Source organism: Sorex fumeus, unplaced genomic scaffold (genome assembly GCF_029834395.1).
Source record: "Sorex fumeus unplaced genomic scaffold, SorFum_2.1 ptg000006l, whole genome shotgun sequence".
Classification (NCBI taxonomy): Eukaryota; Metazoa; Chordata; class Mammalia; order Eulipotyphla; family Soricidae; genus Sorex; species Sorex fumeus.
The window spans coordinates 20,640,102-20,666,465 of NW_026606063.1; the positions used below are offsets into that span (position 1 = coordinate 20,640,102).

Here is a 26,364-nt window from a genome sequence, read left to right on the forward strand (position 1 = left end):
TACAGGTTATCAGAAAGCAGAAAACACAGGTGGAGTCAGACAGGAACACCTCCTGGGTAGTTGAGTAGCTGCAGGAGACTAAGTGAGGAAGAGTCTGAGTGAGAGTTAGAAACTCCTGGGGGCGTAGCCTTAAGCAGGCTTCCTCTGTTTCCGATTTCTGAAGTCTCCATCATGTTATCTCGTGAAGAGCAAAGAAAAAAATTTCCCAAGTTTCCAGCAGAGATAAAAATAGCCATTTGAAAATAACCCCAAAATTAAACGAATAAAAACAAAAAGAATGTAAATCCCAGGAATCTTGTTCTCTTTAACAGACTACCTGTGCTTAAGAGAAATTTTTTAGCAAAACCTAATTAACAGCTTAGGTTTGGTTTTGGTATAGGGGTCTACACCAGATGGTGCTCAGAGCTTACTTCTGATTATGTGCTTAGGGATTAGTTCTGGCCAGGCTCAGGGGACCAGATGGAATGCTAGGATCGAACCCGGGTCAGCCACATGTAAGGAAAATGACCTATCCACTGTACTCTGGCTCTGGCCCCTCAACTTGAGTTTTAACAGACCCTAACCTACTTGTGGGAAGACAAACTCTACTTTTTGTGTTTTATGTATAGGAGTAAAAGGTGAGAAAACTGAAGAAATTATTAAGGTCACTTTTGTTTTTTTGAATGTGTGCCAGTCTCTGTGGTGTGAGATGATATCTCATTGTTGTTTTGATTTGCATCTCCCTGATGGGCTGGCGATGTGGAGCATTTTTTCATGTGCCTTTTGGCCATTTGTATTTCTTCTTTGAGGAAACTTCTGTTCATTTCTTCTCCCCATTTTTTGATGGGGTTGGAAGTTTTTTTCTTGTACAATTCTAGTAGTGTCTTGTATATCCTGGATATTAATCCCTTATCAGATGGGTATTGGGTAAATATTCTTTCCATTCTGTGGGCTCTTTCTGTACAAAAGCAACCAGAGCTGGTGTGGTTGTGGGGGGAAAGGGATGCTCTCTCACTGTTGGTGGGAATGCCCACTAGTCCAGCCTTTCTGGATAGTCCTTCAAAAACTAGAAATTGAGCTTTCAGATGACCCTGCAATACCACTTCTGGGAATATATCCCGAGGATATCAAAAAAGCACAGTAAAAAATCACATCTATACCTATATGTTCATTGCAGCACTGTTCACAATAACCAAAATCTGGAAACAACCCAAGTGCCCTAGAACAGATGACTGGTTAAAGAAACTCTGGTGCATCTACACAATGGAATACTATGCAGCTGTTAGGAGAGATGAAATCATGAACTTTGCTTATAAACTGATAGACATGGAGAGTATCATGCTAAGTGAAATGAGTCAGAAAGAGAGGGACAGACATAGAAAGACTGCACTCATTTGTGGAGTATAAAAAAACATAACATGAGGCTGAAACCTAAGGATACATGGGACAGGAAGTTTGCTCCATAGCTGGAAGCCTCACAAATGAGCAAAGGGGAGAAAGCAGCAGAAATAAAGAAGAAGGGATCACTAAGAAAATGATGACTTGAGGAACCGGTTGGGATGGGAGATGTGTGCTGAAAGCAGATAAAGGACCAAACATGATAACTTCTCAGTGTCTGTATTGTAAACCATAATGCCCAAAAGTAGAGAGAGAGTATGGGGAATATTGTCTGCCATGGAGGCAGGGGGAGGGTGGGAAAGGGGGGGTATACTAAGGATATTGGTGGTGGGGAATGTGCACTGGTGGAGGGACGGGTGTTTGATCATTGTGTGATTGTAACCCAAACATGAAAGCTCGTAACAATCTCACGGTGATTCAATAAAATTTTTTTTTTAAAATTATTAAGGTCACAACCTAGGTACACAGGGTAACTAAAAGAATACTAATTATAGAATACTTCCCTTTTCTCAACATGTTACCACAACATTAATAAGTATTTCTAATATAAGATTTAATAATTAATTTAAACTGCTAGCCTCAACCTGGTTTAAGAAAGACTCTTCAGGAAAATTCAAAGATAATAGGAAATGTTTTCTAAGGAAGTTCAGAGGTCTGAGGGATGGTGCAAGTACACCAGTACCCTGGTGAACTTGCGATTTTTAACTTTTCCTTTTTCTTTCCCTGGATTGCTCCTTTAACATTTATTTTCCTGAAAGTTCTTTTTTATACACTTAGTATCTTAAAACGCTTCTCCTGCACTTTCTTAAATATTTTCATGTCTGTTTCCCACCTGGGCAATGAGTTCACAGGAACATTCTTGTTTGTATCCTTAGCACCTACCAGAGTGTCTGGCATATAGTAAGTGCTAAATGAGTTTTTACATATGTGACAATACAACACTTATGCCAAACTTCAGTGATACTTCGTAAGAGAAAAATAAGGAGCAGGAAAAAGCTCACCACCTGCAGGAAATTAGCATCAAATTACTATGTATGCCACTTTGAGCAATAAACAAAAGAAAAATATTCTGCTGGGTTTCTACTGCTATGATTTTTAATTTAACCTTTTTTTCCAGTCTTTTCACATGCTATTTCACCCAATTCACTCAAAATTCCCATAAAGTAGGCAGGGCAGGCTTTTGTTATTCATGACCATCAATGAGAACATTGAAAGAGAAGTGTACCAATGTGACCCAAATCATACAAAAAAAATAAGTAAATAAAGAAGAGCTTTCTGTAGAACCCAGAACTTTGTAGAGCAAACTCTTCTCTCTGTATTACCCTGCCTACTTAGAATAACAATTAAGATTCTTGTCTTCAGAATTGGCTCTTTCATTGCAAAAGACTCAGCCATCTTGGAAATAAGATGCAATTCAGTAGGATTGTTTGGGATCTGTGAGAAACTGTGGTGGAAACTAGATAATTGAGGTACATAATATGTGCAATAAACTGAAATAGCAGTGTAGCACTGTTCTCCCATTGTTCATCGATTTGCTCGAAAGGGCCCAGTAACGTCTCTCTTAGGAGACTTGTTGTTACTGTTTTTGGCATATCGAATACACGGGGGCTTGCCAGGCTTTGCCAGGCTTTGCCTTGCAGGCGGGATACTCTTGGTAGCTTGCCGGGCTCTCCGAGAGAGCTGGAGGAATTGAATCCTGGTGGGCTGGGTCAGCCGCATGCAAGGCAAGTGCCCTACCCACTGTGCTATCGCTCCAGGCCAAACTGAAATAATAGAGCTCAAATCAGAAGATGAGGTGAATATCTGTAAAGTATCAGGGAAGGCGAAAAGCACTGGGCTGGAACTAGAACACTGAACTTTGAATGCCAGCTCTGCCATTTACTTGCCCTTTGAGAAATCACCTTGCCTTTCTGGACCTATGTCTCTCCATCTGTCAAGTAAAAAAAAAAAAAAAGAAGGATAAGATTATCTGTCAATTCTCTCTGCCCAGAGATCTTTTAAGACCCTGAAATGTGTAATTGTGCATAATAAAAGGTAATGTTCCTTTACTTCTTAAAAAAAAATTGACATTAAATAGATTCAAGACAGGCTGGGTCGAGATAGAATCGAAATCAGAGAAACAATAGCATCTCTGTATAACAACATAAAAGTGATCATATTTTCTAAAATCTTCCACTTCCGCTCCCATTAACAGATGGGATGCAGTTTGATGGAGTTTATCGGAAGAAGCAGCTGCCATCTGAACAGTCCCGCTGCATGAGTGACACTAATGAGACAGGTGAAATATTCAAGAGACCAAGACTCTCCCCAAGAAATCACTACAGCTTTACGAGGGTCGGGTTGGGCATGCCTGTGAATTAGTTTCATCTCCAAAAATAGACTAAATATTTTTTCCTTATAATTATGGTGACTATTACTTAGGGCTTGCCTCATCTTCCAGGCAAATATGCCAGGAAGAACAAAAAGATGCTTAGCATAATTTTAACAAAGAAAATATGTTGATATGAGGAAAGGAAGAGTTTCAACATCAGAAGGAAAAAACTGTGTGTTGGATTATATTAATAATCAATAATGAGAATTTTATATTAAGATCAGATAACTAGGAAAACGATGTTATTGTTATCAATTCTGTGATTAGTTTTGTTGTTACTGTTACTGTGTCTGGCATATTGAATACTCTCATAGTTTTAATAACAGAAAATGCTTTTTATAAACATATGTACGTGTAGGCATATAATATGTATATATGTACATAATGGCTATGTGTATATCCTATGTTATACATTCAATCCTGTATATACATGTATTATATATATGACATATATATGACACACATATATAATGCATATATATATAAAATTTCCAAATACCAAGAGCTGAGGAAATGATGAGCATAATAAAACATCACAGAATAAAAAGTATGGTAGGATTTAGTGAAGATCAGCATTCAGAAAAGATTTTATTATAAGGTAATATTTCTTCTTCCTAGAAGGAAAACTTAGAGTTTTTTCACTTCACAGTAGAAAGTGGGGCACTCCAGGAAGAGGAAGTAGCAGGTACAAAGTATATACTTGTCATATATAATAGTTATACACATTTAAACATAAAACACTCAGTGGATACTATGAGTACTGGCTAGAAGCCTCTAGAATCAACCATTCCAAATCATGGCAGTTTTAATGTTGTCTTAGTACTCAGTTGGGTTTTCCACATCTCTGAGAGCAAGGAGAGTATCCTGATTTATGTCTGAACCAATCATCCCAAGTGCTCACTGATAAATTTCTTAAAAAGCAAAGAAACTGTTTGCAAAGCAAAAGATGTGATTGTCTAAGGAGTCCAACGATTGGTCCCAAATTCTGAGCCATTACCCCTGCTTTTTATTTTCTTGGCTGAGGTTGAATGAGTTGCATCAAGCCTTAATTTCCCTAACTATAAAATGGGTATGGTCAGAAGTGACCTTTACTTAGCTGTTTGTGATGCTGCATTGATGATGAGACTATGCCTATAAAATGCTCTCAGCCTTTGCTCAAAGGGCTTAGCATATGTGTCATTACTTTGTTGATGTGAATTTAGAGATGGTGTGAGTTTTGTGGGTGGTGAGGTTGAGTCCCTTAGAGGGACTGACTCACTTTGTCAAAGGTGCCAAAAATTGATGCAATCAGCAACTTCTGGACTTACCTGGACAACCAAAGATTGAGTTGAACTGACCTATAAAAAATATCAAAAAAGAAAACCAAATATCGTGGTTGTTCGAACTTAGAACAGAAGTCATACGTTAGAACCTAGGAAGTTAAGGTAAGAAAAGAGAGAGAGAATTTTTCAATTCAAGTGATTAAAATTACCAAAGGGAGCTGGGTAGCATGAGACATTAAACATGGCACTCACTTGTTATCTGAACATTCATCATCTCATTCATCTCTCTATCTGGTATTTAGTAGCTCAGTAAATTCCAGTTGCACAAATCACCCTTTATGGTAAATTTTATTATCCCCATTTTATATATATTCGAAAGACAGAAGGAAAAAGTCAAGAAACCTGCTCCCAGTCACGTTTCTGTAAATAAAGAAGAACCCAGATTTGAACAGGACCTTCACAACAAAGCACTTGAGTGAACTCCACAACGTCTCTGCTTCCAGCTCTCTACCTTCCCTCTACTTCATTACTGAAATTCCCTATCCATTCTTGGGTTATGTGATTCTCATTATCATTTGATTCTGTTTTTTTCTAAATTCTGGCATACTACTGCTTTCTCTGAGGGGAGCAGGGTGAAGGGTGATGTTTATCTTTTACCTACTTGGAAGCTGATATCTCTATTATCCACATTTATCAAGGAGGAAGGATCTATTCCATATGAATATTTCTTAAGTTCAAGTGCAAGGATCTTCTCAAAGAACTGAAAGGAAGCAAGTCAAATTCTTGGCCTTTCTGTGGAAGGAGAACCAGAGACATTTTGTTATTTTATTCATAGAAGTTTATAAATGATTAGAGACATCTCTGGAGAAATATAGCAGTGGATTGAATTGTTCACTCATTCAATGAACACTTATTGAGCACCAGTGTTTTATGTATCAGATGCTTTTCGAGGTGCTAGAAAGACACATAAACCAATGAAACACAAATCTCTTTCTATGTCTAGTCAGGAGGCACACATAATGTAGATTTATTATTTGTCTTAGAATCTATGTCCTGGGTACTTCCATCTTATTTGCCAACAGATATCAAATACCAAAACTTTGACTGATAAGCAAGGTCCTTGCTGAGGTCAATCGAGACAAATTTCTGTCATTGTATTTTGGTTCTCTTACAGTGAATAAGTTCTTTCTTTTCAAAGACCACTTAGTACCATGTTGTCCACTTTCTGTGTCTAGTAGCGTTGATTTTACTGTTTAACAGTGCCACAAAGACAGAGGTACATTATTGCCTCATATTCTAGAGTGTGTGACGGCTGTGAGGTACTTCATGGAGAAAACATGAGTCTTAAATGAGCTTTGTTCAAGTTTAAGTCACTGAACAGCTGACTTTGATGAGTTCAGTGCTAGTGAATCCACAACATGTATTACATAAGGCTCTTTGAAACAGAAACCTACATGTGCCTATTGAAATTAAGTGAAAATGCAGTGTCAGAGACTCCTGAGAACTTTGCCACAGGAACCTTTATTTCCTATCAGAGCAGTCATACAGTAATGGCTAGTTCCATGTCCATGGTGACTTCACAAAATATAGTTCCTGGGAAGAACCAAAAAATTGGTTGTATGTAAACAGAGATCATCCACACAGCTTGGTGAGCACTGGAATAAAGATATAAGTACAAAGTTAGCAATTCACTAGGTCTTAGTGAGTGGAAGGTGGCATTCCAGATGGGTTGCTTTTCAATTAGAGTTTTGGAAAATGAGTAGGAACTTGATGGATGAGTCAGGATTAAAGGTTTTTTATTTTAGGGGACATGGAATCATGTGCACAGGAAGGGAGGGCCAAAAAATTGACTCGATATTCATAATCAAGTCCATTACGTTCCCTCTGAGCCTGGGCCATGTTCCCGTTGTAATCCCTGGTTACTGAAAGGAACCCTGGCCTGTAATTGGCAAGAGAATCTACCACCTTTGGAAGCCTTTATGCAACAACAAGGGGAAAGTGCTCTAGAATTCCTGTTGGAAATATTTGAACTGAAAGAACAAAAAAAAACTTTCCTTCCTACCAAGCAGCAGAGAGCACTGAGAGTCTTCACAACTTAAGATTCTTCAGACTCCACTCTATATCCTTATTCCCAAATCTACACTCGCAAGCAAGCCTGAAATGAGCAATAATGGTAAACCCTGCCTATTCAAGACTCAAGGAAATGTCTTAACTACACATGCAGTCACACACACACACACACACACACACACACACACACACACACACACACACACACACTCACACTTCTTTCACAGCTACCAAGCAGTTAGTATTAGCCCTCACATCATGAACCTTCTGACACAGGTTTTATGACTCCCATTTTAGAGAAGGGAAAATCCAAACTCCAAAGGCTCAGGATGAGGTTCACAGCTAGTAAGTGGTCGAATCAGGATTCATGCTTTAACTTTGACACCAACCCAACTGGGGGTTTTGTTTGTGTCTCAGAAAGATCATTGCCCTAAAAGTGAAACAAAACAAAACCCTCTCATTTATGATGAATGTTAGAAGTGACCCCAATGGTCATTTCTGGAAAATTCAGAAGATGTGTGAGTACACCACTGCCCCAAATTCATAGTGTACTGGAACACATGAACAGGGGTGGATGGGAGTCAGGGCAGGGGGTCATCCCAGGTCGAGAAACAAGCAAAGATTCAAATATAGTATGAACTTTTGCTTTTAGTTTTTGTTTGGGGGTTACAACACGTGGTGCTCAGGGCTTACTCCTGGCTCTGTGCTCAAGGATCACTGGTGGCAGTGTTTGAGGACCACATGGAATGTAAGGAACCTAAGTTAACTGCAGGCATGACAAGCAACCGGCTTACTATTCTGTCTCTCTGGCTTCACAGCATGATCCTTTGAAGGAATCCTGAGAGTGATAATGAAAAGTAAAGTCTAATTTGTTTAGAGATTAGTAGGGAATGGCCCTCTTGCCCTAGGATGTCTTTGTGGACAGTGAGAAATCCAGGACGAAATCATCCCTCTGGCTTTGGCTTCAAAGAGTATGTGCATCTTTCACAATTCTATCATTCATTCAATAAGGTATTGCATCATGTTGGTGCCTGCTGTTGTTTGAGGCATTAGAGATTGTTTAGGGAATGGGTTTGCATGGAGGGCAGCCCTCATCCCTGGACCATGATGGTAGCTCTTCCCTGATCACTGATCACCCTTACAGTGCCCTCTTCTTTATACTACTCTCCCCAGCATCTGTTGTCTCTCTTCAGTGTCTTTGTTTGAGACTGACCAAGCCTCTGCTCCACGGAGGCCCAGTGTTGTGAGCACAAGGGTCAAGTTCAGGGTGACCTTCATGGGAAGGCATTCAGGTTCTCTGCTGCTCTCAGCCTCACTCTCTGCAGTGTATCTAATACAGCAGCCACTGGGGACTGCCACCCAGCATGTATCCCCATTGTCATGCTACCTGGCGTGTCCTTGACCCCATTTCTTGCCTATTGAAGTCTAGCTCGTTCTCCTGGTTTCAGCTTTTAAAAACCTGCTCCCTATTTCCCCCAATCACAATTTAATTCTTCTTGTCCTGGAGCGACACAACATATTCCTCTATTTCAGCTTCTGATTCTGCCTTGTTGCTCACTGAGCTGGCAACTTGTCTGGGTCCTCTCCAAGACCAGGGACACGTGTCCTGATTCCATCACTTAGCACACTGCCTGGGACTTGCTGAAAGCAGAAAAACACTCTTAAAAAAAAAAAAGTAAGTAAATCCCTAAGAGGTTGTCCTCAAATTTGGAAACAGTTCAATTCAACTTTAATTTAATTAAAAAAATGAAGTTTATTTTCACAAACTTATAGTGTGACTAGAAAACATTTGAAATTTAATCTCCACCTACCTGCCCCCTCAATGGCAGATTAATTTTACTATAATCTTTATTATAGTCACCTCTAAACTTATTATTAGAATTACTAAGAAAGTTGAAAGGCCATTTCATCTGATTATTGTGTCTTAGGAAACACTTAATTATTGAATTCCACCCTGATAATTAGAAACCCTATTATTTAAAAATGGGCTAGGCACTACCATGCAGGTATCCCTCAATTACTGAAACAGAAGTCATTTTTAAGTCTGTGGAATTGAAATAGTATATATCAAATAATCTTTTCTCACCAACTTAAGCTCCATTATTGGGCATGGACTGGCCTTAAGTAAGGAGTCCTCCCTTGTTCTAAAATGATAGTGTTTTATGGGGTGGATTATACTGTGGCTGTTTTATACTGGCTATCTCTAATACAGCTTGCCCAGCTCCAAGGTGGACAGAGTAAGTCTGATGTTTGGGTATGTAGCTATACGTGTACACAAGAAGGCAGAGCTGGAAAACTTTTTCTAATAGAGTGACCCAAAGGTAAAAGATAAAATAGATTGTCTTGGCAGTCTTGGCAGGGATTAATGTCCCTGGCCAGGCTATGGGGGGGGGGGGGGGTTGTAAGGGGGGCAAATAGGAAATTTAGAAGAGCCTAGGGACCCCAGCCCATTTTATCGGGCGTCTATTTCATTTGAACAGCGGAGCGCTCCTGTGCCCTGTCTAAATTCCTGCTCAAACCCAGAACAGGACTGACACCTGGCAACTGAGGGGAACCTGGATTCCAGCTTGTGAGCAGGCAGAGTGTGAAGAAGGTTGCAGGGCATCAAGTGTAACTGGGGTCCCCTGGAGCCCAAGAAAATGACTTTAGGGACCACGGAAGTTCTCCGGTCTTGGGAGACCGGGTGACGCCCACAACAGTTTCGGGGACGAGGCTGGGCCTATCATTCGAGCTGAATCAATGTTTCACGATGCTCTGATGTCTGATCAACAGGGAAAGGAAGCTGTGGAGAAGCCTGGGCTGCAGGCACCCCCCCCCCCCCCACCCCCCCCCCCCCCCCCGCACACACACCCCCAAACAGGAGCTGTGACTCACAACCTGTTTGGCACAGAGCAGCCCTCTCAGGTTTCCTGAATCTCTCTCTAATGCAAAAAGCCTCCAAGGCAGATGTTAGAAAACAATGATCCTGACCAAGATACTGGAATCCCCTACTTTCCCCTCGCATCACAACATATTTGGGGAAAAAACAAAAAAACAAAAAAAAAGTGTCTTTGCAGACTTACTCCTTAGGGCAATTGTATGATGGACAACGTGTTTTGGAAAATAATAATAATAATAATAACATAACAAACCTTTGGGGTGGTCGCTTGGGATTCCCCCGCGACCCCCCTAGGCGGGGCTGGGCAATTACTAGTCTGCGCAGGGAGGGTCGGGGAGGGAGAGCGAGCGGCTGCGTTCTGAAACCCAAGTCCTCTGGGAGCCCGGGGCACCGGGCACTTCATTGGAGGGTGGGCGTGCGTTTCGGGGACGCGGGTGGCGCTGGACTCCGTCGGAGGAGGGGACAGCGGCTGGAATTCGGGGTGGGGAGAAAGAGCAGGAGCCGGAGGAGCGGGCTTGGTCTCCTGGGGAAGGAAGGGCCCAGGCGAGTGACGGCCCGAGGGCGCCGCGGGGTGGGCGCGGGGGTGGGCATCCCCCTCTGTCCCCGGGGCGGGGGCGGGGCGGCGGCGGGGGCCGGGCGGGGGGCGGGCCGGGGCGGGCCGGGGCGGGGCTCGGGGCCGTCTCGCTGCTGCGGCGGCCGCGGGAGACGCGTCCACAGCGGCGGGGGGCAGCGGCGGAGTCGCGGACGGGCGGCGGCGACGCGGGGTGAGCGCGGCCGGACGCGGCCGGGGATGGGCGGGGAGAGGCGGCTTCCCGGGGCGCCGGGTGGGATTCGTGTGCCCTGCGCCCCCTCCTCTGCCCCCCACCCCAAGGATCGGGACGCCTGGGGAGGAGGGACGCGGGGAGCAAGGGAGCTGGGAGCGCCCCGTTTCTGGGAGCCGGATCCCAGGCTGTGGTCCCCGTTTCTGGTTCACAGGTCCCTCCGTATCCACCCCCTTTAACCCCCCATCATCCCTACCCGCCCGGGGACAGCCCCCCGGACCCTGCTCCTGGCCGGCTAGATGCGCTCGCCCTAGCCTCACCCTCTCCACCTCACCCACCACCCCTCAACAAACTGGCATGCCGAGCCCCCCAAAGTCATTCTTCTGGAGACTCCAGCTTTCTTTTTTATTCCCTGCTTTCCACCACCGGAAGCCCCGGCTGCCCCCCACTCTTTGCAGCCCCAGAGAGAAAGACGCCCCCTCCCCCAGAACCCTGCACACCTGGTCTCTTACGCTGCTGCACACCCTCCCTTTCTGCCCCCCCCCTTTCCTTCCACCTCTGTTCCTGGGGACCCCTCACCTCTGCGTCTTGCAGCTGCCCATCTCACATTTCAAGTCTGACCCAAGGGACTTTTGGGGATCCTGAGCTTTAGGGACCATTTGACCCACTTCCCGAAAAGACTGGCCCCAGGCTAGCCTAGCCATGCTATTTGGTGACCATACCTGCCAGCTTGAAGGAGGGACTGGGGGAGAAGGGGCGACATCTGGCAACGGGAGCAGTGGGTTTCTTCTGGGTTCTCGGAATTGCCGACCTGGGACAGGGGGCTGTCTGTCCAGAGACTGGGGCAAGGACTTCATCACTTCTGTGCCCCCACGTAAAGCTATTTGGCAATCCCGTCTCCAGAGCCCTAGAATCCCGGGAGTCACTGGTCAAGGGGAGCAGATACCCCCACTGTCTGCCCAGCCTGCAGGGAAGAGCCTGGCTCTTCTTCCCAGCCCTTGTTTTCCCACCTGCTCCCTGGGACCCCCGGTAGAGGCGTGGACTCCTCTGCCCAGCCTTGACTCACCCTGTGTCCCTTTCCCCAGTAGAAAGTTTTCCCCAGTTTCACCATCCACCTTCTCCTCTTGGAAGTGCCTGGGCCTTTTTTTTTTTTCAGGTTCCCCGGAAGGTACAGAGAAGGGGGCTGAGGTCTGTGGTTGGGCCATTAGCAAGGGCAACTGCCAGCCCGGTCAGGCTGGGCACCTGGGCAGGGCTGCGGGCAGAGCCTGGAGGGTGAGTTGTTGGCTTACACTGAGCTCCGGAAGGGGTCCCGGGGCTTGTTCAGCAGTGACAAGAGAAGGCAGATCAGGGGCTGTTTTTTTTTTTCCTGCGTGCTTCTGACTGTCCTGTGTTGCCATGGCGACAGTTTTGCCTCTCTTCCTCCTTCTGACTCTTCTGGGAGCTGCTTTTTATTGGTCTGTTGTCCTGTCTTTTATGGCTCTAATTTCTTCTTCGACTTGCTCTGAAATAAACAGTCATAAACATGGGCGCGGGGCCCAGGCTGGGGACTGGCAGAACTTCATCTCCTCTGGGCCCCGGGCTCCTGTGAGGAGAGGGTGGGGAGGGGATAGAGAGGAGGATAGACCAGCCAGCACTCCCTCCTCCTGCTGTTGGGGGGGGGGGGGGCGCAGAGGCAGGCATCCCAGTCCAAGGCGCACAGTGGGTAGCATTCTGCCTCTGTGCTAATAATAAAGCTCAGTGTGGTAGAGGAACATCCTGAAGCTATTTCCTTTCATCTGAAAGAAAACCTTGTGGACTAGGTGGAAACTGTCCCCACTTTGCAGATGAGGAAACTGAGCTTGGAGTGAGCTGTTTGCCTGAGGTCAGTCATAGCAAATTAGCACATAGTTCAGACCGTGTGTGTGTGTGTGTGTGTGTGTGTGTGTGTGTGTGTGTGTGTGTGTAATGAATGGAAAAAATCTTGGTACTGGCATGCAGATGCCCACCCCCCTGAAATTTCCACCCTGCGGAGGCTTCCTGGCTCCTCTCCCAGAGGGAAAACAGAGCCCCCTAAACCCATATTCCTAGAGGCTCATCAGAAATTGTGCCCTGTTCTTCCCCTTGCTCAGATGTGCCTCTAGACTTCCCTGGGGTCAGGTTCGGGGGCGCTGCCAGGTCAGGCCCTGGCTGTGCCCTTGACCTCAGCTGTTGGAGATTGAAGTTGGGAGGAGAGTGAAGCCACTTGTGACTTCCTGTTTATACTCAGCACCATGAAGCATTCGGTTTGCTTTTACTCTGAGGGCCTAGATGCAACGGAATGAGTCAGGGACATTGGGAACCAATTAGGCCCTCCTGAGCCAGCCCTGGGTGCGGAGCGCAGAGCTCCCCAGGGCCACCGGGTCACTGACTGTCAGCTCCCGATGGCACTCGCCGGCATTGGGGCCCCTCTCTTGCCTTTGGATTTTCTCCTTCATTGCACACTCTCATTTGCACCCCACCTTCTCCTCCCTTTCCCCTCACACACTGGGACTTGTTAAGAGTAAACTGAAACAGTGTTATGGAAGCCTGCAAAAGTCAGAGGAATCAGCAGCCTTGGTACCAGATGTGTTCCTGGAGGAAGGTGGTTCACTCCTATGATCTTCAGGTTTGGTCTTGAAAGTGGGTTGATGGCATTTCGCAATGGCCTCATAGGATGCAGCAGAGTAGCCCATAGGGAGAGTGATTGGAAGATGGCATGGCCTCGCCTGGTTGGGAGATTTCCGTGTTAAGGAGACCCCTGAACCACTGCCCAGAGATGAGAACTGAATTAAGAATAATGAAGCTTGGAGGCAGGGGGAGGGAGGGGAGGGTGGGAAAGGAGGGGTATACTGGGGAGATCGGTGGTGGGGAATGTGCACTGGTGGAGGGATGGGTGTTTGATCATTGTGTGATTTTAACCCAAACAGGAAAGCTTGTAACTATTTCAAGGTGATTCAAAAAAAAAAAAGAAGAATGAAGCTGTAATATTTCAGGGGTTAGACGCGCCTGGCACTAACCTTGATATTGGGCCCATTTCTTCATTTATGCACTTTGCGTTGGTTGAGTACCTATTCCAAACCATATAGGGATAGCAAAAAAGGAAACCTTCATCTCGTTTTCAATGAATGGAGTCTGGTGTTAGGACAGCCCTGGGCAGAGGTGGTTTTGACAGATAGGTGGTGTCAGAGGTAGGGTGACATGGAGCCCAGAGAGGGTGACTTGAGTTAGTGACCCATTGGGGTTGAATCAGGCTGCCGGTGCTTGTGGCTACAATATGACCCATTGGGGTTGAATCAGGCTGCGGGTGCTTGTGGCTGCAATAGATTTTCTCACTATTGTGCGCTTGGGAAGTCCCCACTCAGTCCCCAGAGGGAGGGGATGAAGCCGGAGGAGCTGCTCTTAGCAGCCCACTGGGAGCAGCCCTTCCTTATGAGTTTTGACACATCTGCTCCTGGAAACCTCAGGTTCTCATTTCATCTTGGTCAAAACCTTTTCTTCGTTGTATGAGTTACCCAAGGCTGGAGGGGGGAAAAGTAGATTTTGAAGCCAGCCAGGAATTTACTTATTTGTTTATTTATGCTTATTTATTTGTTTATTTATGTTTTGTTTTTGGTTTGAAGTCATTCTCAGCAGTGTTTTTTGGCTTACTCCTGGCTCTGGAATGACTCCTGATAGGACTCAGGGCAGCTGGGGATCAAACCTGGGTCAATGTGCATCAGGCAAGCACCGTACCTGCTGTACTATCTCTCTGTTCTGGAATCAGTCAGGAAATTTTAAAGTACCGGCATTATGTCCCACTTACAGGATCCTGATAGCGGCACTCTCTAAGCCTGAAGTTGTGTAGCTGTGAAATGCTAATCAGAATCCTGGCCGTCTAAGAAGCAAATGATCTTATGTATTTATGGGACCTGGCGTGATGCCTGCCTCACTCTAGATTTGCTGCTGTTTGGTTATATTGATTAGAAAAGACTTCACAGTTACTGGGCCTCTGGGTCCTCTTAGCACCATGGTCGGGGAACTCTTTGGACTAATTCTGGCCTTTGGAGATCCATTCATTATCTGGGAAGGTTAACAATGGCCCCTGCTCAGGTTTCTCACACTCCTGGCTAATTTTGAGTTATCTCTCACCAGCTATGCAGTGTTCTCCACTCTTCCACAGCAGTGTGTAAATCACCCACACTCTGTAATCTCAAAGGGGAACAAATTTGAAATGTCAACGGACACCCTGAGTTTCAGAACAGGCTGTTATCTGTGAGGAGGCTTTAAAATGATTGCTTCATATTAGTATGTATCCGTAGCCATTTCTATGTATATTTTACCCCAGGCATGTTTCACTTGTTCCTTTTTTTTTTTGCATTTAAGCAAACCAGGAAAGGTAACGTCGCTTGCACAGAGTCCAGCAGCCAGTGAGTGGCAGGGCCAGAATTTCAAACTGGCTCCTTCTTGCTCTTTGTACTACGGCATGCAGTCTTGTCATTTCCTTGGCACTGCGGCAGTGACCTAAAATAAGGGCACTTGCAGAATGCGAGCTGATTTTAATGGAGGTGGGACTAGCTGATCAGCGTTGAAGCTCAGACTCATAGTAAATATTTAGAGATTTTTTCTTGAGGTTTTTGTTCGCAGCACTGCATTAACAATGCTTTCTGCAGTTGGCGGAGACCTCAAATCTAGAAGAGATGAATAGGGGCTTGCTAGGGCTGATTTCAGAGAAAATGTTTGCCAATCTTAGGGTAGCTTTCTTGCCACAACAATGGATTACTGCTTTGGCGTTGCAAAAATTTATAGGTCGAAACTATAAACCATTTTATAACTATCGGTGGAAAGCATGAAAGAGGCTTAGAGGAAGGCATAGAGGCTTGGGAGCAATGAAGGAAGAAAAAGTGTGTGATTGGCTCTTCAAATGCAGTACTGGTATGTAGAACCAGTATACACGTCTAGGAAGGTGGAAGTGAAAATGCAGTTGAGAACTGTCAATACTCCAATAATAATGAAAAGCAATTAAGACTTGTTCACTGCTAACCTTTCTCTCTAATTCGGGAACTGAAGTTCCACCTTTTAATTCTGTTTTAAAAAATTCCTTCCTCTGTTTCTCTTGGTTATTGTTGGTATTACACTAACTGTGGGCCTCACGCATGCCTGACTGGTACCTGCCTGCTTTGAGCCATGGTGCTTGCAGGGGACAGGAGGGGATAGAGATCAGGTTGTGGGGCTCAGACCCTTGGCTGCAGTACTTGCTGGCATTTGCACTATGCGTGCTCACTGTGGGGGCTGGGGGCCCCGTTTTAGTTGAGACGCACGTTTTCTTATTTGGTGCTTATCAAGGGTGGCTGCTGTGCTTACCATACCTCGACCTACCTGCTTATGGCGCTCACACATATTTTCAGTTGTGATACTTGTTGCGTGGCTTATCTCTTTTTGTATTGTTCGCACTCACCAACTATGGTGCAGTACAATGTAACTCACAGTGCTGAAAATTGCTGAGAACAAAGCTACCAGGCCCAAAGAGCAGAGCTACTGGGATAACTCTTGCGGGCATAAGGATTTGAACACGTGACTCTGTGCTGACAAGGCAGGCATGAGAAGCCCTTGTGCCCTTCCTCTAGCTCTAGTTTCCCTGGTGTCAGAGCCCCAGTGACCCAGTGACTGCAGGGGGTGGAAATGGGTGCCATGTTTGCCAGCCCTGTGCCTCCCGGGTTGGATTAAGGACTGCAGACACATGCCTTTTCTCTCCGCAATTATCTCAGACCTGAGTCTGGTGTCTGCTTATTTAATGACTTCACTTTCTAATAAAAATTCTGTATGGCATAGATAATTAGATCCTTAAAATGAAACGGGGGAAATGGAATGCCCCCAAAGAGTCTGATTGCAGTTTTATGATGGATCAAGCTTAAAGATGAGATTATTCATTCATTTGTGTCTGTGGGGATGCGACCCTGCCCTGTGCTGTTCTAGGTAGGATACAGCCTCCCTCTACCATCGACTGTCCCAGAACGTGGGAGCTTTCTATCCTGGGGAGGTCGACGAGGAAACCCCCACCCCCAGATGGAGATTGGAAAGTGTCTTCTCCAATCCATAGTTCACTGCGCTAGAGGAAGAGGTGGGGAGGGCTAATCATCTCCGCAGGCTTTGTAGCACAGCAACACATGTGTTTCCCTTCACATGGCATCCCGGAAGTACACCTGACAGGTCTCAGAGAGAAGGAACAAGTAGAATGTACCCGATCACATGGGCTCTCCTTCCCCCTTGCCTGGTAGAGGCTGCAATGGGTGGCGGGCTTATACTAAAGGTTTGCTGAGAACTAGGGGAGAGGGACCGGGGATCTAGGATGATTGAAAAGAACCCCTTCAAAGAGCAGAGTGACAAGAGGCCCAGCTCTTCTTGTGACCCAGGGACTGTCTTTGGACACGGGCATGGAAAACTGGATACCACGGTCATCGTGGTGACCACCAGGTTCTCTTGTCAGTTGTCTTCCAAAATGTGCCATGCGGTGACATTTCCCAGACTTTGCACTTGGTGGAATGCACAAGCATTGTAGGATCAGGAGCGATACTGAAGTGGACACAGATGTCCTGGCCTCCCCTCAAGCTGTCCTGTTCCTCTGAGTAACCAAGCACATCTGTATCTGGGGGCTGTGTCCCGGAGGCTTCAGGGAAGAGGGAGCCGTGGTGATAGGGGAGTAGAGAGAGGCAGGACCATGGTCCCCTCTCTCGCCCACCAGGAGCCTAGGCTTCTGCAAGTGCGTGTCCTTGCCCAGGCACAGTGAATGGTACACAGCCACCCCGTCCTCTGCACATGATGGACAATTGTCCACGGGAATAATCTACAGTGAGTAGCCATTGTAAGTAAGATTCTTGGGAGATTTGTAAGCGAGTCTTCCCCATTCTGTAGAAACTGAAGTTTAGCACCTACGAAATGACAGGCCTGCATGTGAGAAGTGTGGAATTCATAAGCAGATAGCGTAAGGGAATACGCTCCAAGAGTTAGGAAGTTCAAAATAAAAACATACAATTAAACATATATACTTCTATATAGCTGTGTTTTCAGAGCTTATCAGCGGCCAGTGTGTGCCTGAACATCCTTGAGGTTGCTCCGCACATGTGAAATTTTCACATGTCCTTAAGATGGGAAAAGCTTCTCACTCAGTTCCTTCATGAAACTGAGGGGGAAAGAAAAGGAGACAAAGGTGGGTGGGTTGGGGCATAAAGTTAGAGAGTGTCCATAAACTTTTCCAAGAACTGTATTCTCAAAGTCAAAGACAAAGTCAAAGACAATAGGACTAAATTCAAGCCTGGCATCCCCAGAAGTCTAGGTCTGTGGGAGGGTCCCAGGCCTTTGCACCCTAACAGTTCTTGATTGGAATCCTGCCTCTCCCCTGAGGCAGAGTGAGATACTAAATTGTTGATCTGTCAACTACAGTTCAAAATATTTCTGTTATAGGAATACTAAAAAAATGAATTTGACATAAATCTATCTCACAGTTTTGCCTGAGCTCTGAAGAGAAGTTTGAAAAAGTCTTCGCTGCTGTCCTTTAGTCTCCTCATCATCGGCCGATTGGGGTGAAAAATAACAGGGCCTTCTTTTTTCTCTCATAGATACATTTCATCTCCAAATCCACTCTTCTGGACTTATTTCTAGGCATGTGAGCTTTCACTTTATTCCTCCATGCTTTGCTTTATACTTAAATGAACATGGCTGTGTGTTTACTTTCATCTAAGAAGAATAGCGATTCCAGTCAGCAGGCAGTTACACACACACTGGATGATTCATCTCCTAACCTAACTTGTAAAAGAGTGTGTGTGTGTGTGTGTGTGTGTGTGTGTGTGTGTGTGTGTGTGTTTTCAGGAGGGTTGAAATTACAAATCTGGGACCTTGGAATTCCTTACAGGGTAACAAGTGAGATCATAATCATCCCCATTTTTTTGCAAGTCAAAAATCCAAGTAGGGGGCCGGGGTGATAGTGTAGCAGGGAGGGCTTTTGCCTTTCACGCAACTGACCCAGGTTCAATCCCCAGCATCCCATATGGTTCCCTGAGCACCTCCAGGAGTAATTCGTGAGTGCAGAGCCAGGAGTAACCCCTGAGCATTGCCGGGTGTGACCTAAAAAGAAAAAAAAAACCAAATAGTTGTGAAAATATATGGATCTGTTGTTTATGACATATCTGGAGGAAAAACCTGACCATATTGTATCAGACATCCAAATACCAATGAAGAAATGATTCATGAGGGCCCCAGGCTCTGTCAGAATGTACCTAAACATGGACCTTGTACAATATTACTTTTCTACAATCCCAAAAAGCTCTGAATTTGGAAGCACATCTGAGCAGAAAGTTTCAAAGAAGGGCTTGTGGATCCCCTTTGAAAAGGCCCCAAAGAACTGGTAACATCCCCAAGGCTGGGAAATTGGAAAGGCAGGGGTGGGACCCTCAAAAATCCTACTTTGGATACTAGTTGGTGGGTGACATGGTTCATCTCATGCTCATCAAAAATCTAAATGGCTCGTTTTTTATTTCATCCATGTAAATAATAGGAAGCAAACTAAATGGCCTTGCTTGGCACAAACAACAAACGCAAAAAAACAACAACAATAAAAGGCCTTCAAAGCATGGGTTTCCAAGTTTCCTTGGGACAGAGTAATTTTTCTTTAAAAATAATTAGAGCTAAAAATAAACTGAGAAAAAAAATTTTCAATCTAGTTTATAATCAGATTGCCTCTTTGGCCTTGAAGGGGGAAGGTAGATGGGAACTTGGAGATTCTGCTCATCATTCTAGCCTTAGGAGGAGGAAGCAGGGCTTAGAGAATGAGGATGAGGAAGTGGAAGCTCCAGCAGAGCGTGAGAAGGACCTAAATTTTGTCTTGGGTCTGTTTAAACTTTTTGGGTGATCTTGGACTTACAGCTTTTCTTCTCAGGGCCCTAGTGAATCTCTTTCTAAAAAATTAATTCTCTCTTTTTTTTTCTCTCCCTCTGAGAGCCTGGGACTAAGAGGCCAAGGCCCCATGAGAATCAGTGGTGCTGAGCTACCTGCCTGTCTGCATTCCTGTAGCTTCCACCAGCCTCCAGGCATATGGGAGACAGGTGGAAAGTCCGTCATGGTTTCTTCTGGCGCATGACAAGCTTTATGGTTTCTTCCTTGGCAGCGCCTGCAACAGTAATTTTCTGATGCTGCAAGCTTCGTGCTATGCTGATTGCAGCCCAGCACCTTCTTTCATGTCCAGTGAGGACTCATTGAATGAGTACTCAAAACTTGCAGATGACCATGTCCTGTGGGGACGCCAGGACCAGCCGATCCACAACTGAGAACTGTGGTTAGAGTTAAGGGGGTGCCCAGTGAGAGTGAAAAATCCCTACTGCTTACTGGAGAACATAAGATTCGTGCAAAATCTGTCCAGGGGGAAGAAATTGGTTCTTGTTCTGACCAGTGTCTAAAGGATATATTTTAAAATTATATTACTTAGGTAAGGAGGGTATTGGGACCCACCCCCTTTTCTCTCATCATCTTTTTTTCCCCCTCATCTTTTAAGTTTATTTTAATGTAGCATATTGCTGACTTTGGCCAGGTTGAAAAGTTAATGTTTCTTTCAGTGAGGTTTGAGGTATCTGCAGCTCCATCTCCCACTAAGTATTCTGCCTCCCCTTCCTCAGCACCCTCTCTGCTCATGGAGAAGATTCTCACTTAGCAGCAACTCATGATGGGAACCACGGGCCTGACCACAGACGGGGGTTTCCAGAATGGAGAAGTTATCTTGAGTTTTAGAATCCTGAAGGCATTTAGTTTGCACCAATTATGACAGCCACTTGAAAGTTTTAAATGCGATCAACACCAGGGTATGGGGAAATCTTTGGGATATCTGGTCCTTAAAAATTAGTAAGGCCTGGACTAATGCATGATTGTGTATATGTACTGTGGGGGTATGGAGTGTATGTGTATGCTTAGTATATGCCTGTGAATATATAGGTGGTGTGGCGTGTGTGTGTGTGTGTGTGTGTGTGGTGTGAGCTTATGGTGTATGGAGTGTCCAAGTGGGTGCATGGTGTGTTACTATAAGGCAAATATTGTGTGGTATATGAGTGGGGCAAGTATTGTGTAGTATATGGTGGGTGTATGGAGTGTGTAAATGCATGTATAGTGTGTTATTGTGGGAGTATATGTGGTATCATATGAGTGTCTGAATATTGCATGGTGTGCAGCTGTGGGTATTTGTGGTATAGAATGTGACTGTGTGGGTGTGTGTGTGTTTGTGTGTTTTCATAGTATATAAGAGTGTGCAGTCTGTATGCCTGTAGATGTATTCATGGTGTGGCATATGAGTGCACGTGTGCATGTTTATATGTGTGTGTGTGTGTGTGTGTGTGTGTGTGTGGTTTTGGGGTATATAACAGTGTGCAGGGTATATGACTGTGGATGTATTGTGGCATGGGATTTGAATGTGTTTGTAGGGGTGAGGGGGTGTATGAGAGTGTATGGAGTGTATGCCTGTACATATATATTCATGGTGTGGCCCTGAGTGTGTGAATGTGTGGAGGTCTGAGCGTGACTGTGAGTGCAAGTGAGTACATGCACACACAGGTGTTGGGGGGACTTGCTAGACATTGGCAGGCGCTCCCAAGGCCAGGTGCTGCCAGGTGGCCTCTGCACAGGTCTGTACCTCAGCCCAGCCCCCGGCCTTTGTGCTTTTGACAAATGGAAGGAATCCTTGCCACGGAGGTCGCACAGGCTGGAGGCGCTTCTTCCTTTCTGGGATCATGACTGCTGAGAAGGGTGATTTGGAAGGTGGCCAGCACAGAGCAATGGAATTAGCTTCCTGAGGAAGAACTCTCTCGCCCTTTGACTGTGAATTCACAGAACCAGAGCAATGTTATTCTAGTCTTATTTGAAAAGATTCAAGTTAATTGAAGAAATTATTTATTTTTCTGTTTTAAGCGACTTCCCAAGGGGTGCTCAGCAGGTCTGGGTTCTACCTCTGGTGATACTTAAAGAACAGGGATTGTGATTTAGTGCAAGGGAAGCCTGAGGTTGCACTGTGCTCAGGCTCTGCCATACTCGAGGAACAGTGGGGCCACCCAGAGGTGCTCCCAGGGCTACACTCATTGATGCTCAGAGGACTGGACAGGACCAGTGCATGCAAGGCTTGTGCTCTGACTTCCATACTACATACATACATACATACATACATACATACATACATACACACAGGAGGTGAGGGAGAGGCAAAAATTGAAGGAGTGAAGGAAGGATGGGTATCCTGACTTGTATGGCTTAGAAAGGAAGATTGATATTTACTCAACTGCCTAAACATTTGTAAACCCCTTCACCCAAAAGCATCAATTTCTCAGCTTCAGGGGAGTTGAGTAGCAGAAGTTGGAAGCAATTTCTAGGTTGATGGGAGATCTGTTCCCAGATGCTAGGTCCAAGGCTCACCTGTGATAAGAAAAGGATTTCTTGGGTGTGACCTCTTCTTTTGGCCAAGAGACTGTTCCCCATGTTTCCAAATAGAGGCCTCCTCCCAAAAGGTGAGGAGTGAATGTGTAGCCTAATGAAGCTGTGGGTGGAATACTAAGCGCTTATCCCCTGCTTCGCTCTTTTGAATCACCTGTGCACAAGCTCTACCTCTCCTTCTTCCAACTGTTGCCCCAGTAACCTGCTAGTAAGGTCATGGATTATGTACATCTTTTTGTTCAATCTCAAATTCAGAAAATGATTTGATTAGCTCATCTAAACTCAAAGAACTCCAGTGGGCTTATTCTCATGGTCTTCTGTCTATGAATTATTTGTCTTGACCTAGATGTACAGGTTATGCAATACTGATAATGCTTCTAATTTTCCAAATAGCCAGATATCTTGTGTTAGTTTCAGACCACCACAGCCAAAGGAATATCACAGCAAAACAAATCATTCAATTTTTTGTGGTTCCCCAGTGCACACATGCATGTTTGCACTGTAATGTAGACAGCATTGTGTACAAGAGCATTATGACTAAACAAAATACACACACCTGAATCCCAAATATTTTATTGCTAAAAAATGCCAACCACTACCACATGCTAATGGGAAAATGACACCAGTAATCTTGCTCTAAACAGGGTTGCCACAAACTATTAATTTGTAAAAAGCACAGTATCTACATAGTGTGATAAAGTGGAGTACAGTAAGGAAAGCTACACCCAAAAGTTCAACGATATGAGTAAGTATGGATTATGCTTTTCAACATATTTAGCATATTTAGCATGCCCTTAGCACCCTTTAGTTCTATTTTGCTAGCCTGTTTGTGTACCTTTCTTATCCTAGACACATTCTTGCAAGGTAGTTATATTTATTTCCCTTTTGAAGATAAAGACACTGAAAAATTTTCTCTGAGACAGAATTCACAGTGGGGCTTCAGGATTTTTTGGTTCAAGCCTGCCTGTCTCAAAGTCCTACATTTCCCCCATACTACAGAACTCCCAAAGCTTCCAGGCCACAGTTTGATGTTTTCAGGAAAATGAAATATTATTTTTCCTGCCACAAGTCTACCTGGCATCAAAGAAATGCAATCTTAGCTGCATTTATATGCCTTTATCTTGAGCAGAGTCCTCACCTTTCTGTAAACTTCATGTAAATAATAGACATATTTTGCAGACCTTAACCATACACATCCAAAGCACTGATGTGGCAATAGAGACTTTTACATGTCGTATAATAAGAGGATGCTGCGGACTTCATTTATAGAGAGCAGAACTAAGTCTGAGAGATGTGATGATTTATCTAAAGGTAAATGGCATGTGAAAGGTGCTGTTCTCCAATCATACAGAATGCAGTTAAGTTTGGTGCTTGGGAGTAAGCCTTTAAACTGAGACCTAAATACTGTTGTATTCAACTATGAAATCAAGTCCAGTGGACCCTATTAGCCCTTACCCTCATTGTGTCCAGTACTCAGTCTACTTCCTCCAGTCTACAAGTGGTTGTACAGAAAGGCATACTTCCTCTTCTCTTGTTCTATTTTACATCAGCCTGCCCTATCCTTGGCTCATTTTACTCGTCCACTGCTATTTTCATTTCATGGCTATTTTTTATTACCACTATCTTGTTTTTGTTTTATATTACAGGAATGATAATGTGATTTACCCAACATTGTACATGAACTACCTTTTCTCTTTCCTATAGATACTTTCTTGATTTGCAGCGTCTTAGATTCACTTACAATGTTTAGTTTTTCTGGGACCCCTTCTAGTTTCCTACCAAATGCATGGGTTCATCCATCCATCCATCCATCCATCCATCCATCCATCCATCCACCCATCCATCCATCCATCCACCCATCCATCCGTTGACTCATTCATCACCCACATACTCAACAAATATGCATGTGACACTCACTGTCAGATATTTCTCTGGGACAGTTTCTCTTCTGAGATTCAGTAGTAGCTGATCTTCTACTAGGAGAAAATGAACTATTAATACATAGCTAAGTAAGATTTATATGATGTTAGCTGGCAGTAGAGTCCTTGAAGAAATAGGAAGCAGAGATGAGTGCCTTGATTGGGGGCAGGGTGGAAAGCAGAGAGTTGGAAGGGAATTGCTCTTTTCCATTGATGGTTAAGAAAAGCTTCATTGGAATGGGATAGTGCTAAGAAAAACTACAGGACCTGTACGAATCTACCTTGCGGTTGGTTGGAAAGCTGTTGTTCAGGGAGAGTCAGCAAAAGCGAGCCAAAGTAGAGTGTGTCTAAACTACTGGAGGAAGAACAAGGAGACCACGGGCTGTCGCGAACTGAACTAGGGCTAGGCCGTGAGGACAGGCAGACAGACAGGCTTCTGTGCTGCCTTGGTGTGCTCTTAATCCCTGTTGCTTAGTTTTGAGTGTTTCTTTGCAGAGTCCTTTTCACTGGGCTGTGAACCATGAGGGAATAGTCTCACTTGCTGTGCTGGTTTATCCCTAAATTTTTCTTTTCTTTTTTTTTTCTTTTCTTTTCTTTCTTTCTTTCTTTTTTTTTTTTTTTGCTTTTTGGGTCACACCTGGCAATGCACAGGGGTTACTCCTGGCTCTGCACTCAGGAATTACTCCTGGAGGTGCTCAGGGGAACATATGGGATGCTGGGAATCAAACTTGGGTCGGCCGCATGCAAGGCAAACGCCCTACCCACTATGCTATCACTCCAGCCCCAATCCCTAAATTTTTCACTCCTAATTCCATGTCCTGGAGAAAGAGTGAGCACAACATTTCCACTCCTTCTGTTCCTTAAAAAAAAAAAAAAATTCTCTCCTCTGTGGACTAGACCCATAGTATAGCAGGTAAAGTGATTGTCTTTCATGTAGCCAACCCCAGCTCGATCTCCCATACCCCATATAATTCCCCAAGCCTGCCAAGAATGATCCCTGAGTGCAGAGCCCAGAGTGAGCCCTGTGCACTGCTGGGTGTGACCCCAAATTTTCAAAACACAAAACAAAATAATTCTCCCTTCTTTTTTAGGGCCAGGCAATATAATTAAAGATTATTTGTAATTCTTTTTACTTAAATAAAAATGGAAATTTTGAAGGCTTGCTCTTTCCAGCCTCCAATTAGCCAATTTCTTTTTGGGACAACCATCTGAGGGAGGGCATTGCTAGAGGGAGCATGGAAAAGGAAAAAGCAGGAAGTGAGCTTCCTCGTGGAGAGGAGAGAGTTAAGGCGTCAGGAGGAGGAGAGCTTCACCCAAAATTCCCAGGGCTCAGAGGCTCTCCCTGCTCCTGCTGGGGACTGGTATTCCCTGCCTGTGACCACAGATTCACCAACAAGGAAGTCTCTCGAGAAACCCTCAAAGCGTGTCAGGAGTCGGGCCAGGGCTGTCCACTCACCAGTGTGCTGACTCAGAGAGCAGCTGAGGGAAGAGGGTGGGGGGCAGGGCTTTGTCTCTGGAGCCTTAGGGAAAGAAAAGAGCATTCTCCCTGGCGGGGAGTTTCCGCCAAGGGAAAGAACTCAGGACACGGGCTGGCTGAGGTGCAGGGACACTGGGGTCTGAACAGAAGCAGCTGGCGTCCAGTGACATGCCAGGGTCAGCAGCCTTCCCTGGCCTCGGCCCCACCTTTGCTTCTGCTCGCTCCCCCAACAAATCCTCGGGAGAGCAGAAGATAGAGCACTGAATACAAGGAGCTCACTCTGAGCCTGGAGGCCGCCAGTGAGAGGAAGGAGACAAGGAGATGTAGCAGAGGGTGGAAATGGCATCTGGGGGGCCTGAAATCTGACGGGTGGGGGAACCCTCAGAATTTTTCTCTTTTGGATTTTGAGCCACACCTGGCAGTGCTCGGGGGTTACTCCTGGCTCTGTGCTCATGAATTACTCCCGATGGTGCTCAGGATACCATATGGGATGCTGGGGATCGAACCCAAGTTTGCCTAATGTAAAACATATGCCCTACCTGCTGTGCTCTCTCTCTGGCCCCAGCCTTTTTGAAAAAAAAAATTTAAAAAAATTTTTTTTTTATTGGATCACCATGAAATACAGTTACAGAGCTGTCATGTGTGAATTTCAGTCATACAATGATCGAACCCCCATCCCTTTAACGGTGCACATTTTCTACCACCAATGTCCCCAGTATCTGCCTACTCCATCCCACCCCTCCCCTGCCTCTATAGCAGACAGTTCCCCCCATTCTCTCTCTCTTTCCCTTTCTCTCTCTCTCTCTCTCTCTCTCT

General features: G+C 45.0%; 1 protein-coding gene across 2 annotated transcripts in view; it reads left to right on the forward strand.

The window, feature by feature from the left end:
• Positions 1–10,700: 10,700 nt before the first annotated feature.
• Positions 10,701–26,364, forward strand: part of CYRIA (CYFIP related Rac1 interactor A) — a 109,897-nt gene continuing 94,233 nt past the window's right edge. The window contains exon 1 of one of the 2 annotated variants that reach the window (XM_056123425.1): positions 10,701–10,722. The gene's annotated coding sequence lies outside the window, so the exon portion shown is untranslated. The remainder of the gene's footprint in view (positions 10,723–26,364) is intronic. The other variant, XM_056123408.1, reaches the window with a different exon arrangement.